Here is a 13,800-nt window from a genome sequence, read left to right on the forward strand (position 1 = left end):
GCCAGTTATCATTGCCGAACCCGTCGAACAAATTTAGCCGACGCAAAGGCTGCGGAGCACCAAGAGCGGAGGCTTGTTCCACTAGCATGCGCCGTGGAACTACCAGCCCATGCAAGATGCAACACAACGGTTTCTTTTGAAAACTCTGCTGCTTGGCCAGTATATAAAGGACACCCGCTGCTGCAAGTAAGCCACATCAGACACAGAAGTTCTCAGCGCAGGCAGACACAAGGTCACAGGCTATGGCATTCTTCATCGTCGCCATCTTGCTTGGACTCCTCTCCGTCTCTCAACCAGGTGATCAATCTTCTTCCGTTGCCCATTTCAGTCGCATTCTTGAGCATTTGCGTCGTGCGGTGTTGCTGATCTTGCGATTGTGCATGGCAGCGCGAGGTGTAAACTACACGTTCATGAGGGAGGCGATGCACGCGCCGCCGGTGACCTACTACGACTACATCGTCATCGGGGGCGGCACGGCGGGCTGCCCGCTGGCGGCGACGCTGTCCAGGCGCTACCGCGTGCTGCTGCTGGAGCGCGGCGGGTCGCCCTACGACGACGACCGCGTGCTCAACATGGCGCACTTCTCGGACGTGCTCTCGGACACGTCCGCGTCGTCCCCGTCGCAGCGGTTCGTGTCCGAGGACGGCGTGATCAACTCGCGGCCGCGGGTGCTGGGCGGCGGCAGCTGCCTCAACGCCGGCTTCTTCACGCGCGCCGGCGCCGGCTACACGAGGGCCGTCGGCTGGGACGCCAGGGAGGTGCTTAGCGCCTACAGGTGGGTGGAGGACGTGGTGGCGTTCCAGCCGGAGCTGGGGCCGTGGCAGGCGGCGGTGCGCCGCGGGCTGCTGGAGACCGGCGTGGTGCCGGACAACGGGTTCACGTTCGACCACATCCCCGGCACCAAGGTCGGCGGGTCCATCTTCGACCCGGACGGCCGGCGCCACACGGCGGCCGACCTGCTGCAGTACGCGCGCCCCGAAGGGATCGACGTGCTCCTCCGGGCCCGAGTGGCCAGGATCTTGTTCAGTTACAAAGGTATAGTCTTGTTTAAAGAACGCACTGCCAACTGACCGTTAAGTTCGTTAACGGTATAAAGTCAAGCAATATTGCCGTGGCGCGAATGATTTGGTCGACGAGTTCGGGCGCCAACGAGTTTTTTCGGTTTGCAGGGACCAAGCCCGTGGCGCGCGGCGTGGTGTACCGCGACTCGCTGGGCATGGTTCACGTGGCGTACCTCAACCAGGGCGACGCCAACGAGATCATCCTGTCGGCGGGGGCGCTTGGCAGTCCGCAGCTGCTGATGCTCAGCGGCGTCGGGCCCTCCTACCACCTCCGGTCGTTCGGCCTCGACGTCGTCGTCGACAACCCCGGGGTCGGGCAGGGCATGTCCGACAACCCCATGAACGCCATCTACGTGCCGTCGCCGTCGCCGGTCGAGGTGTCGCTCATCCAGGTCGTCGGCATCACCAGGTTCGGCAGCTACATCGAGGGCGCCAGCGGCTCCGACTGGACCACCCGCACCGCCTCCTCCAGCGGCGACGGCGCGCGACAAGCCCGCGTCTTCGGCATGTTCTCCCCGCAGACGGGGCAGCTCCCGACGGTGCCCCCGAAGCAGCGCACGCCGGAGGCCATCGCGCGCGCCGTGGAGGCCATGAGCCGGGTGCCGGACGCGGCGCTCCGCGGCGGCTTCATCCTGGAGAAGGTCCTCGGCCCGCAGTCCACGGGCAGCCTCGCGCTCCGCAACCTGGACCCCGACGACAACCCCATCGTCCAGTTCAACTACTTCGCCCACCCGGACGACCTCCGGCGCTGCGTCGCCGGCATCGAGGCCATCGAGCGGGTCATCCGCTCCAGGTCCTTCTCGCGGTTCGCGTACCCCAACTTCGCGTTCCCGGCGATGCTCAACGTCACGGCGGAGTTCCCGGCGAACCTGATGCGCGTGCGCGGCGGTAGCGACCCCGCGGCGCTCGAGCGGTTCTGCAGGGACACCGTCATGACCATCTGGCATTACCACGGCGGGTGCCAGGTCGGCAGGGTCGTCGACCGCGACTACCGGGTCCTCGGCATTGATGCGCTGCGCGTCATCGACGGCTCCACGTTCAACGCCTCGCCGGGGACCAACCCGCAGGCCACCGTCATGATGCTCGGCAGGTAGTGTTTCCTCTCGTTTCACGCTAATTTCTGGCAGTGTTCGTGCCGCGATGGATCAACTGATGTGCGCCCGTGCTTTGTAACCTGACGGACAGGTACATGGGAGTCAAAATCGAAAAGGAGAGGACGCTGATCGAAGGAGGAGCGAGAAAACTGTAGCGGGGTATAACCACTAGGCTGTTATCTGCGTACAGGCGTACTGCAGTCGCTATTTGCTTTCAGGATTCTTTTAGGAGTCTCCATACAGAGTGGAATGCATGCTAATTGTAATTGATGAAGTTTTACAAATGGTGTAAGCCAATGCCGCACCTTATTGTGAGATTTGTTGATGCGTTAACTGAATCTATGTACTAAACCTGCTTTGGCCGTGTGCATCATGATGCTCCACAGGCCTAGGCCTTCCCCCTTTTTGGGAAGAAAAAGGTATACTAAACTTACGAAATCACTAATTGAGAAGTACCCGTTGCAAAGATCACTTCAATTCCCTCTGGTTGTGACAAGTGGCGCACATGCATCGCGTCACTTGTCGCAACCTGGGAGTTTTTCCTTTTTTTTTAGATTCGTTTATTCAAAACGTTTTATCTCTTAAATCGTGCATCCAAATCTTGAACCGCTTTCGCTGTTGGATTCTTCGCGTTGAGATCTTCAAAACTAGATTCCATGTTGATAGGTTTTGACGAACTTTTTTTTCACGAAAAAACCCGAACGAAAGAACCGAACCGGGAGCACGGGTTTTTTGCCTTTTCGAAAGAGGCACGCCCGTGCCTCTCACAAAATCACAATCGTGCCTCTCGCGGAAGTAAAACCGTGACTCTTGCGGAAGGAAAAAAAAGAAAACGCGTTTTTCTTTTCATTTCCGAGGAGACACCGCCGTGACTCTCGTGGAAACACAACCGTACCTATTGCGGAAGCAAAACCGTGACTCTCGCGAAAGAAAAAAAAACAGAAAACATGTTTTTTCCCTTTTCGAGAGGGACGCCCGTGACTCTCAAAGAAAGCACAATCATGCCTCTCGCGGAAGCAAAATCGTGACTCTCGTAAAAAAACAGAAAATGCGTTTTTTTCGTTCCCAAGAGGCACGGCCGTGACTTTCGCGAAAGCACACCCGTGCCTCTCGCGGAAGCAAAACCGTGACTCTCGCGAAAGAAAAAAACAGAAAACACGTTTTTTTCGTTTTCGAGAGGCACGGCCGTGACTCTCGCGAAAGGACACCCGTGCCTCTCGCGGAAGCAAAACCGTGACTCTCGTGAAAGGAAAAAAACGCGTTTTTTCGTGGTATTTTTTTTCCAATTTTTTTAATTGAAAAGCTGAGGAAGACCGGTGGAAAACCAAAACATTGAAAAACCAAAAAAAATCGTTTAAAAAGCCGAAAACATGTGCGGAAGAATAAAAAAATAAAATCCGAAGGGAGCGCCCAGAGCGCGACACGTGGCGAATTGCTGAGAGCGCGCCAAGTGACGCTGATTGTTGCGAGACTCCCGAAGGAGCGCTCGTTAACTAGTTGCTCTCCTAAACTTGCTACAAGAATGTGCTTATTTTATTGCTAGAATGACGAGGAAACAAAAGAACTTTTATTTAGAAGAGGAAAAAAGCTTGACTTGCCAAAAGTATAGTTGACGCCTTGCCCCTTCCCCTCTCCTCCGGCACCGGGACGCTGCCCGGGACATCTCTGTCATCACTGTCAGCATCAACTTCTCCTCCGTTCTCATGCATGGTGAAGTGTGAGTAGTTCATCCTCGGGGCTGAGGGTATGTACTGGCAGCTCTGTGTTTGATCTCTTTCTTTCTCTCTCATGTTCTTGATGGATTCGATCTTGATGTATCACGAGCTTTATTAATAAAGTTGGATCATATGATGTTCATCTCACTCTATTTTTTTATGAATTGGGTCTTGCTCTTTGAAGTTTCTTTATGTTGGATTGAATACTTTGGATTTGAGATTACATGATGCATGTTCAGTAATTAACTTGCGGATACCCATAGTAACATTAGAGTACTCTTAGCATAAAAGTTGAACGATAAGTATTATATGTGTCGTCGTAGTACGATTTCTGGGATTGTCCTAGCACTTTGTGGGTGGTTCAATAGATCAAGATTGGAAAGACAATATGAAATTTCATCCTACTTCCTCTGATGGAAATAGAAACTTTGGAGTGATTCTTTGCTGCACTCTAAGGGATTAGCATGTGGTTTAATTATGTTAATAATGTTGAGAGTTGGCATTAGCGAAAGTATGAACCCTAGGCCTTGTTTTCAAGGATTGAGACACCATTTTTACTCACTTTTGTTAATTACTACCTTGCTATTTTTATTTGTTTAGGTTACAAAAATATATTTCTACCATTCATATTACACATTTATCATCATCTCTTCGCCAAATTAGTGCACCTATACAACTGACGATTGTATTAGGTGTGTCGGGGACACAAGAGACCATTTGTATTTTATTGCAGGGTTGTTTGAGAGAGAACCACCTTCATTCTACATCTTAATAAATCTTAGATCATCCACTTGAGGAAAATTTGCTACTTCCTACAAAACTCTACGCTTGGAAGTCCAATAAAGTCTACAAGAATAAAGTTGCATGGTAGACATCATCGCCACATTTTAGAGGTGTTGTCGTTCTACATGGAACCTTACATGGAATTCATTACAAGAAACTTGATGGAATTGTCTTCAAAGTAGATTTTGAGAAGGCTTATGATAAAGTTAAGTGGTCATTTCTGCAACAGGCCCTGTGTATGAAGGGGTTTCAAATTGGCCTGGAGGAAGAAGATCGAAGCCTTTGTACAAGGAGGCTGTGTCAGGATCAGGGTAAATGATAATGTAGGTCATTATTTTTAGACACAAAAAGAACTGCGTCAGGGGGGTCCGATGTCGCCTATCCTGTTCAAGATTGTTGCACATATGTTAGTGGTGCTCATTGGTAGAGCCAAAGAGGAAGGCTAGGTCGTAGGGCTCATCCCACATTTTGTGGATGGGGGTGTGTCCATACTACAATACGCTGATCATACAATAATTTTCATGTAGCATGACATGACAAAAACAAGAAATATGAAGCTGGTTTTATATCTTTTTGAACAATTATCTAGGCTAATTTTTTCATAAAAGTGAACTATTATTCAGGAGCACTAAGGAGGAACAGGAAAGTACAAAGTTGTTCGGTTCTGGAATTGGATCCCTTCCTTTTTGTTATATTGGGATCCCAATTCATCACCCAAAATTGACCAACAAAAAATGAAAATGCATTGAAGATCAATTTGAGAGGAAGCTAATTTGTTGGAAGGGTAAACTTATGTCTCATGGGGTCAGCTCGTTCTTATTTAATTATGTGTGTACGAGCATGCTGATGTTCATGTTATCTTTGAAATACCCATAGGGGCACGAAAAAGATTGGGCTTTTATCAATCGCGATTTTTTAGCAAAGTGATGAGAATAAAACAAAATACAAACAGACTAAGTGGGACATATTATGTAGGCCTAAAGACCAAGGGGGTTTGGGGATTAAAAATCCTGAAGTAATGAATAAATGTCTGCTTAGAAAGTGGTTATATTGGCTCTCCTCATAGGAGGAGGGGGTGTGGCTACAACTATTTTGTAACAAATATCTGCATTCTAAAACCTTAGCACAAGTTACGGCACAGCCGAAGATTCTCCCTTTTGGAAGGGGTTGATCGGAACTAAGGTCATTGTCTTCAACACGAGTAAATTTATCATTGGCAATGGGCGCACAACTAGATTCTGGGAGGACACTTAGCTAGGGAGACGTCTCTTGCTTTACATTATTCAACGATAATATTGTACACGTAAAGACACATTTATAAGTATAATACTAGGTTCGGTTCTCTTAAATATTCAGTTCAGACAGACACTAGCTAGGGAACGATGGGATACATGGCTACATGTAGTGTGTAGGTAGATGGAGGTCAACTTGTCTAAGCCAGATGTATTCCGATGGAAACTTCTAGTTTTAGGCATGTTCTCAGTCAAATCTATGTGTGAGGACATGATTAATAATGGACCAATCCCTGATCTATTCATATATGGGAAATAAAGGTGCCTATAAAAATCAAGATTTTATATGATTTGTGCATAAGGGAGTGATTCCGACTAAGAACAATCTGGCAAAACATAGGTGGGAGGGGAGTAAGTGATATTGTTTTTGTAATCACGAGGAAACGATTCAACATCTATTTCTCATATGCCCACTAGCCAAGTTATTGTGGTGAAAAATACACGTGTCCTTTAATGTTGCATCGCCTAATAATAGTATCTCCAATCTGTTCCATAACTGGTTAGATGGAGTTGAGCCTAATACATCGACACGAATTTGCATGTGAATTGTGCATTACTTTGAGCTATTTGGAACTGTCGGAGTGACGTTGTATTTAACAGGACAAATATAACAAACTTTTTGCAGGTTATCTACTGGGCGTCTGGATGGGTCAAAAAGTGGTCATTACTACACCATGCAGAAGTGAGGGAGCTTATGGCCTTTGGATGCAACCGATGGGAGATGGTAGCACAAGCTATGTACAACCAGTTTGGATGACAATCCAGTAATAGGATTTGTGTTTAGGCACTCTATCCTATTTCTTCCTATTGTGGTTATTACATACTTCCGGAATGCTGATATACGAGATAGAGTTAGGGTAGCACCAACTGAAGAGAAGCTTGTCCAACATCCTTTGAGATGGTTTGGGCATATTCATCGTATGCCTCCAAAAGTTTCAGTGCATAGTGGAAGGCTAAAGAGTGCGAGTAATGTCAAGAGAGGTCGCGCTAGACCGAATTTGACATGGAACGAGTCCATGAAGAGAGATCTGAAGGACTTGAGTATCACCAAAGAACTAGCTATGGACAGGGGTGCATGGAAGCTTGCTATCCATGTGTCAGAACCATGAGTTGATCGCGAGATCTGATGGGTTTCACCTCTAGCCTACCCCATCGGGACTAAAGGCTTCATTGTTGTTGTTGTTGTGGTGGTGGTGGTGGTGGTTATTACATACTTCTACGATTTTATTTATGTACCTGAGATGATACTCATACCTTGATGTTATATTCATTTAAATAAATGGTTGTGTGCATCGCGTGATGTAGAGGCCTGGGTATTCCTCCTTTTTAAATATTTAGAATCCAGGTGGCCACCACATTACAAATTCTATAGTTTTCTATTTTTGTGTATCCTTGGTCTCGGTGACTGTGAGGCCCAATCTATAGCATAGTACACGCTTATCTTTCTACCAAGACACATTCGAATCTAGCTCGAAAAAGAAAGGGGAAAACCTACACAAGAAGTGAAAATGCCAGCAGACCCAATTTTAGTGGGGCCTTAAAAGCTTGTAAAGATGATCACGAAGGTCGGTTATCCTATATCCTAGGGATGAAAAGGTTCATTCTCAGAACATTTGCTCCACCATATTAGGGAGAAAACACTTGGTCGGTAGTTGATATGCCACCTTTAGGAAGGTAGAGCAAAAGGGAGAAAGAGGGGGAGGGGAGGGGGCGTTGAAGTAGGTTGACCAATGACCTTGAAAACATTAGGTCATCCATGAAAGCCCGTTAACCAAGATGAGTAACATCAACGAACCTAAGGTCAGAGAGATGGCCTCACTGAGTAGCGTCGCCCCCTTCTCAATGCTAGTGGTGGTAGATGGCCATAGCTAATAGTGAAGGCGATGGATAAGGGGGAGAGGAGAACAAATAGAGGAGCTAGAGAAGACGGTTGTGTGTACTGCCTCCGGTCCTTTTTGTTGGGGAACGTTGCAGAAAATTAAAAATTTTCCTACGGTTTCACCAAGATCCATCTATGAGTTCATCTAAGCAACGAGTCAAGGGAGAGAGTTTGCATCTACATACCACTTGTAGATCGCGTGCGGAAGCTTGCAAGGTGATGATGTAGTCGTACTCGACGTGATTCGAATCACCGATGACCAAGTGCTGAACGGACAGCACCTCCGCGTTCAACACACGTACGGGACGGGAGACGTCTCCTCCTTCTTGATCCAGCAAGGGGGAAGGAGAGGTTGAGGAAGATTGCTCCACGGGCAGCACGACGGCGTGGTGATGGTGGAGAGGCAGCACTCCGACAGGGCTTCGCCAAGCACACAACGGAGGAGGAGAGGTGTTGGGGAGGGGAGGGCTGCGCCTTGGAGGGTGGTCCGGCTGCCCTCCCCTCACCCCTCTATTTATAGGGGGAAGGGAGAAGGGGGCCGGCCCCCTAGAATCCATCTAGGGGGGGTGCGGCGGCCAAGGGGAGAGGGGGAGAGGGTGGCTTGCCCCCCAAGCCAAGGGGGCGCCCCCTCTAGGGTTCCCCCCTCAACCCTAGGCGCAAGGGCCCAAGGGAGGGGGTGCGGGATCTGGATACCCATGATGGATCTGGATACCCATGATGGATCCCACATGCTCCTCGATGTTGTCATCGGATGAACCACGATGTCGAGGATTCGATCAAACCCTGTATACAATTCCCTTTGTCAATCGGTACGTTACTTGCCCGAGACTCGATCGTCGGTATCCCAATACCTTGTTCAGTCTCGTTACCGGCAAGTCACTTTACTCGTACCGTAATGCATGATCCCGTGTCCAACACCTTGGTCACATTAAGCTCATTATGATGATGCATTACCGAGTGGGCCCAGAGATACCTCTCCGTCATACGGAGTGACAAATCCCAGTCTCGATCCGTGTCAACCCAACAGATACTTTCGGAGATACCTGTAATGCACCTTTATAGTCACCCAGTTACGTTGTGACGTTTGATACACCCAAGGCACTCTTACGGTATCCGGGAGTTACACGATCTCATGGTCGAAGGAAGAGATACTTGACATTGGCAAAGCTCTAGCAAAACGAACTACACGATCTTTTATGCTATGCTTAGGATTGGGTCTTGTCCATCACATCATTCTCCTAATGATGTGATCCCGTTATCAACGACATCCAATGTCCATAGTCAGGAAACCATGACTATCTGTTGATCACAACGAGCTAGTCAACTAGAGGCTCACCAGGGACATATTGTGGTCTAAGTATTCACACGTGTATTACGATTTCCGGATAATACAGTTATAGCATGAATAAAAGACATTTATCATGAACATTGAAATATAATAATACTTTTATTATTGCCTCTAGGGCATATTTCCAACACTTTTTACTCTCCATATAAGAATTGTCTGAAGTCAAACTTTATAAAGTTTGACCATATTTATATGAAAAAATATTAACATCTAGAATGCTAAATTTATACAATATGAAAACTAAAGTCGTGACGCATCTAAATGTTGATTTCACATTTCAAATGTTGGTATTTTTTCTGTAAACTTGATCAAGGTTTACGAGGTTTGACTTCAAACTAATCTTATGTGCGAACTAAAAAGGACCGGAGGAAGTAAGTGATAAGATAGAAAATGAGGGTGATATGGTTAGTAAAATGAAATCAACGTAAGAAAACTCGAAATTGTGAGCTAAACGATAACTCATTACATGCCTTGAACTCACCTCCTAATTGGTCAAGTCGAATTGAAGTTTAACAAGTTAATAAGACAACTTAAACAAATCTTGTTTCACTCGTTTGACCTTAGATTTCTCTAATTGTTATGTTTTTTAGAGAACCACGCACATTATATTAGTTAATAAAGCAGAATACAACTACACACATGCAAAAACCTCCAAAAAGATCAGGACATTACAAGTGCCTAAGAAACTTCGTAGAAAGAATCCCACAAAAAGAATACTCACTACAAAAAAATACACTTCCGTGATGATACATGTTTGTCACAGTAGGTCACGTTTTCTGTTATGCATGTACATCCATGACTATTTTATGACAGAATCAAAATAGTCATACTTGTGCTGTCGTAGAAGTGTCCCATGACCTTACCAAAATTATCATCACGGAAGTGTCCACTTCCATGACGATAAATCGCGTGTCATAGAAGTACTTTCGTTAAGGGTGACCGACACGTGGCATCCACCGTAACAGGTCGCCGTTAAGCTATCGGGTTCCGGTTTGAATCTGATAACCCGTTAATAGCCCGGACCAATGGGGATTTGTGATGACCTGGCTTATTAGGGATGATAGACTACTCATATCAATAAGGAATTCCTTCTTTTCCGGGAGCCCATTTGGATAGAACTCCAAAGTTAAGCGTGCTCAGCTTGGAGTAGTGTCAGGATGGGTGACCGACCGGGAAGTTGCTCCCGGGTGCGCATGAGTGAGGACAAAGTGCGCAGAAAAGACTAGTATTGATCTGTGGGGCCAGTCTAGATCCCGCCAGGAGTAACGACCACCGACGGGTGTGTCCGGGGTGTTACAAGTTGGTATGAGAGCCGACCCTCGCGGTTACACGGATGTTTGCGGACAGGTGCGCGGTCATGTTGTTCATAATGTTTGTGACCCGTCGTGGCACATGGCATGGTACATGTACCGGACTAAATGCACAGACGTATGTGCCAAGAGGGAACGTTCCTGTGGCCCGACAAGGACGTCGGTTCCTCTGAGTGGGGGTGTATGTGATGGCCTGGCTTATTAGGGATGATAGACTACTCATACCAATAAGGAATTCCTTCTTTTCCGGGAGCCCATTTGGACAGAACTCCAAAGTTAAGCGTGCTTAGCTTGGAGTAGTGTCAGGATGGGTGAACGACCGGGAAGTTGCTCCCGGATGCGCACGAGTGAGGACAAAGTGCACAGAAAAGACTAGTACTGATCTGTATGGCCAGTCTAGATCCCGCCAGGAGTAACGACCACCGGCGGGTGTGTCCGGGGTGTTACAGGATTTTCCACATGTAAAATTCTCATTGGCCGGAGGAAACACGTGTTGGCTCACCGTTGGGACATATGTCATCCACTCATTGGACAGGAGGCGCCTAAGATAGGTCAACATGTGGCATGGCCCAACAGTGGCCCATTCTGGTGAAAAAGGTCGGCCCAGTAAAACTTAGCAGGCTGGCCCATATAAGGCCTACTTGTGCCAGGTCCATTTAAGCTCACGGCCCATACGAGATGTGCCAATTCGGCCCGTCAATGATTTGACACCATTGCAGCCCATGGTCAGTTTGAGCCCGTTAACAGCCTATCGGTGTCAAAACCGCAAATCTCGGGTAGGGGGTCCCGAACTATGCATCTAAGGATCGAAGGTAACAGGGGGCAGGGGACACGATGTTTACCCAGGTCCGGGCCTCCTGATGGAGGTAAATCCCTACATCCTTCTTGATTGACTTTGATGAGTATAAGTGTTACAAGAGTTAATCTACCACGAGATCGTAATGGCTAAAGCCTAGATGTCTAGCCTGTATGATTATGACTATTCTTGCCTCTACGGACTAAAACCCTCTAGTTTATATAGACACCGGAGGGGGGCTAGGGTTGTACAGAGTCAGTTTACAGAGAAAGGAACCTTTATATCCGAACGACAAGCTTGCCATCCACGCAAAGGAGAGTCCAATCAGAACACGGGGGAAAGCCTTATATATTGTATCTTCGCAGCCCATTAGTCTCGCCCATATTGCATAGCCCGGACGCCTGAGGACCCCCTCATCCAGGACTCCCTCAGTAGCCCGTGAACCAGGCTTCAATGACAATGTGTCCAGCGCGCAGATTGTCTTCAGCATCGCAAGGCGGGTTCCTCCTCCGAATACTTTAAAGTAGTTTGATCAATAAGAACTATGTCCGGATCTGCTTAACAGGTTAACCAACCATAAAGGCATAATACTTAAGTAAGGTATATCCATCGATAGCTTTTTTCGGTGAAACGTCATGCTTATCTCTGCTATCACTTCGAACCGTTTTTGGGCCTCCCGCCTCGCGTTTCAATACGCAACTCCTATTGACACGTCCTGTCAAAGTAGAGATCGTGTCCCCTTATTGCAGGATTCTCATCAATACGAGTTTTAGTAATCTAACTGTGTTGTTCGCACGACCTCTTGGGAACAGGCGAGTTTTAAGGCTCGAGGGAGGGGGACACTTGATATTCGCGGTCCATATAAGTGGATAGAATCCAACTCTTCCGTCCCACGCCTCATTCTCTCTCTGCCTCTCCATCCTCGAGCTCCAGCGCCCAAGTTCCAAGCTTTTCTCCCATCCACAACTCCTCCGACCATGGCCGGCTCTCAAGGAAATTGGATGGCTTCCTTCATCACAGAGGAGAACATCAAGGAGCTGCGGGAAGCGCGGTATCTAACCGTGGAAATTAAGCACAGGCTCCCTAATCTGGCGCTGGTCATCCCCACTCCGGGGCCCGGCGAGAGGGTGGTGTTCATCCCCCACTTTCTCCACGGACTCGGATTCTCCCTCCACCCCTTTGTGAGGGGTCTCATGTTCTACTGAAAGCTAGATTTTTACGATCTGGCCCCAAATTCATTCCTCCACATCTCGGCGTTCATCGTCGTGTGTGAGGCCTTCCTTCGCATCCCTCCACACTTCGGCCTATGGCTCAAGATTTTCAACATGAAGCCAAAGGTGGTCGACGGGCAACACGCGGACTACGGTGGCACCATGGTGAGCAAGCTCCCCAAAGTCAACTGGCCAAAGGGAGTCTTTGTGGACACTGTCAGGATATGGCAACAGGAATGGTTCTATATCACAAAGCCCTACGGCCCTAAGTGGGCAGCCGCTCCAGCCTTCAGATCCAGACCCCCGCTAAGGCTCACATCCTGGACTGACAAGGGTCCGGACTAGGGGCTTGTCAATGAGGTGTTGCTGCTGTGGGAACGCGTCCAAGGCATGATAGCGAAGGACCTTACCCTCGCTAATGTGATCCAAGTGATGTTGATCCGTCGGGCACTTCCCTGCCAATGGCGACCCCTCAAGATGTGGGAGTTCAATCCGTAAGGGCCGTGGACCCTACAGCGGTTCTACAACACAACACATAAGGGGGTGTGGAAGCTGCTTTTTAAGAAGCAGAAGTCATGGCCAAAGTCATCAGACGACACCTGCCTCGACTGCAACCATCCAGCCTCTGAGGTAAATTCTAAAACCTCTGAACACCAATTGGTTCGTCTATCCAAAGGAGAAGTATTGAGTAGTCCATCTCTAAACAGGTCTGGACCAAGAAGGCGGAGCAGATCCGGTGTCCGGCTCCACTCCCCGAAAACCCAACCGATCCTCTACTAATGAGGATGCTGGTCCTGACGCCATACCAGGCGACGGTAAAGAAGGACAAGAAGAAGAAGAAGAAGAAAGAGGAGGGCACTTCAGACGTAACGTCCGGAGAAGATGATGCCCAGTCCTCTCACGAGGGCGATGACGACAACGAGGCGGAGGAGGAGGAGGAAGAAGATCCTCCCCGCAAGGGCAAGAAGAGGGCGGCCTCCAAAGACCTGGAGGCCGAAGCATCCAAGAGAGACAAGATTACCCTCTCCGATGACTCGGAGTCAGACACCGAGGCCCTCCCGAAGCACCATTGCCGGACCAAGCCCCAAGCCGACTCGTAAGTAGTCCGGGATTTTTCACATACATCCAATCTCTATGGATTGTGATGATAACTCTAAGTTCTATTTTTTTAGTCCGGCCCGCAGTCTCCCCTGGATATCCTCATCCTCGGGGGATCTGTCGTCGGAGATGATGGAGAGCGAGTCGCCTCCACTAGCTTCCCTGCCGCCTAGGTGGATGACGCTGAGGTGTCATCCCATAGGCCCTCCCCGG

At 48.6% G+C, this 13,800-nt stretch overlaps 1 pseudogene; it reads left to right on the forward strand.

Annotated features, from left to right (window-relative positions):
- The first annotated feature begins 242 nt into the window (after positions 1-242).
- On the forward strand, positions 243-5,099 carry LOC119314940 (annotated as a pseudogene).
- The last annotated feature ends 8,701 nt before the right edge of the window (positions 5,100-13,800 follow it).

Source organism: Triticum dicoccoides, chromosome 6A, assembly GCF_002162155.2.
Source record: "Triticum dicoccoides isolate Atlit2015 ecotype Zavitan chromosome 6A, WEW_v2.0, whole genome shotgun sequence".
NCBI classification, from domain to species: Eukaryota; Viridiplantae; Streptophyta; class Magnoliopsida; order Poales; family Poaceae; genus Triticum; species Triticum dicoccoides.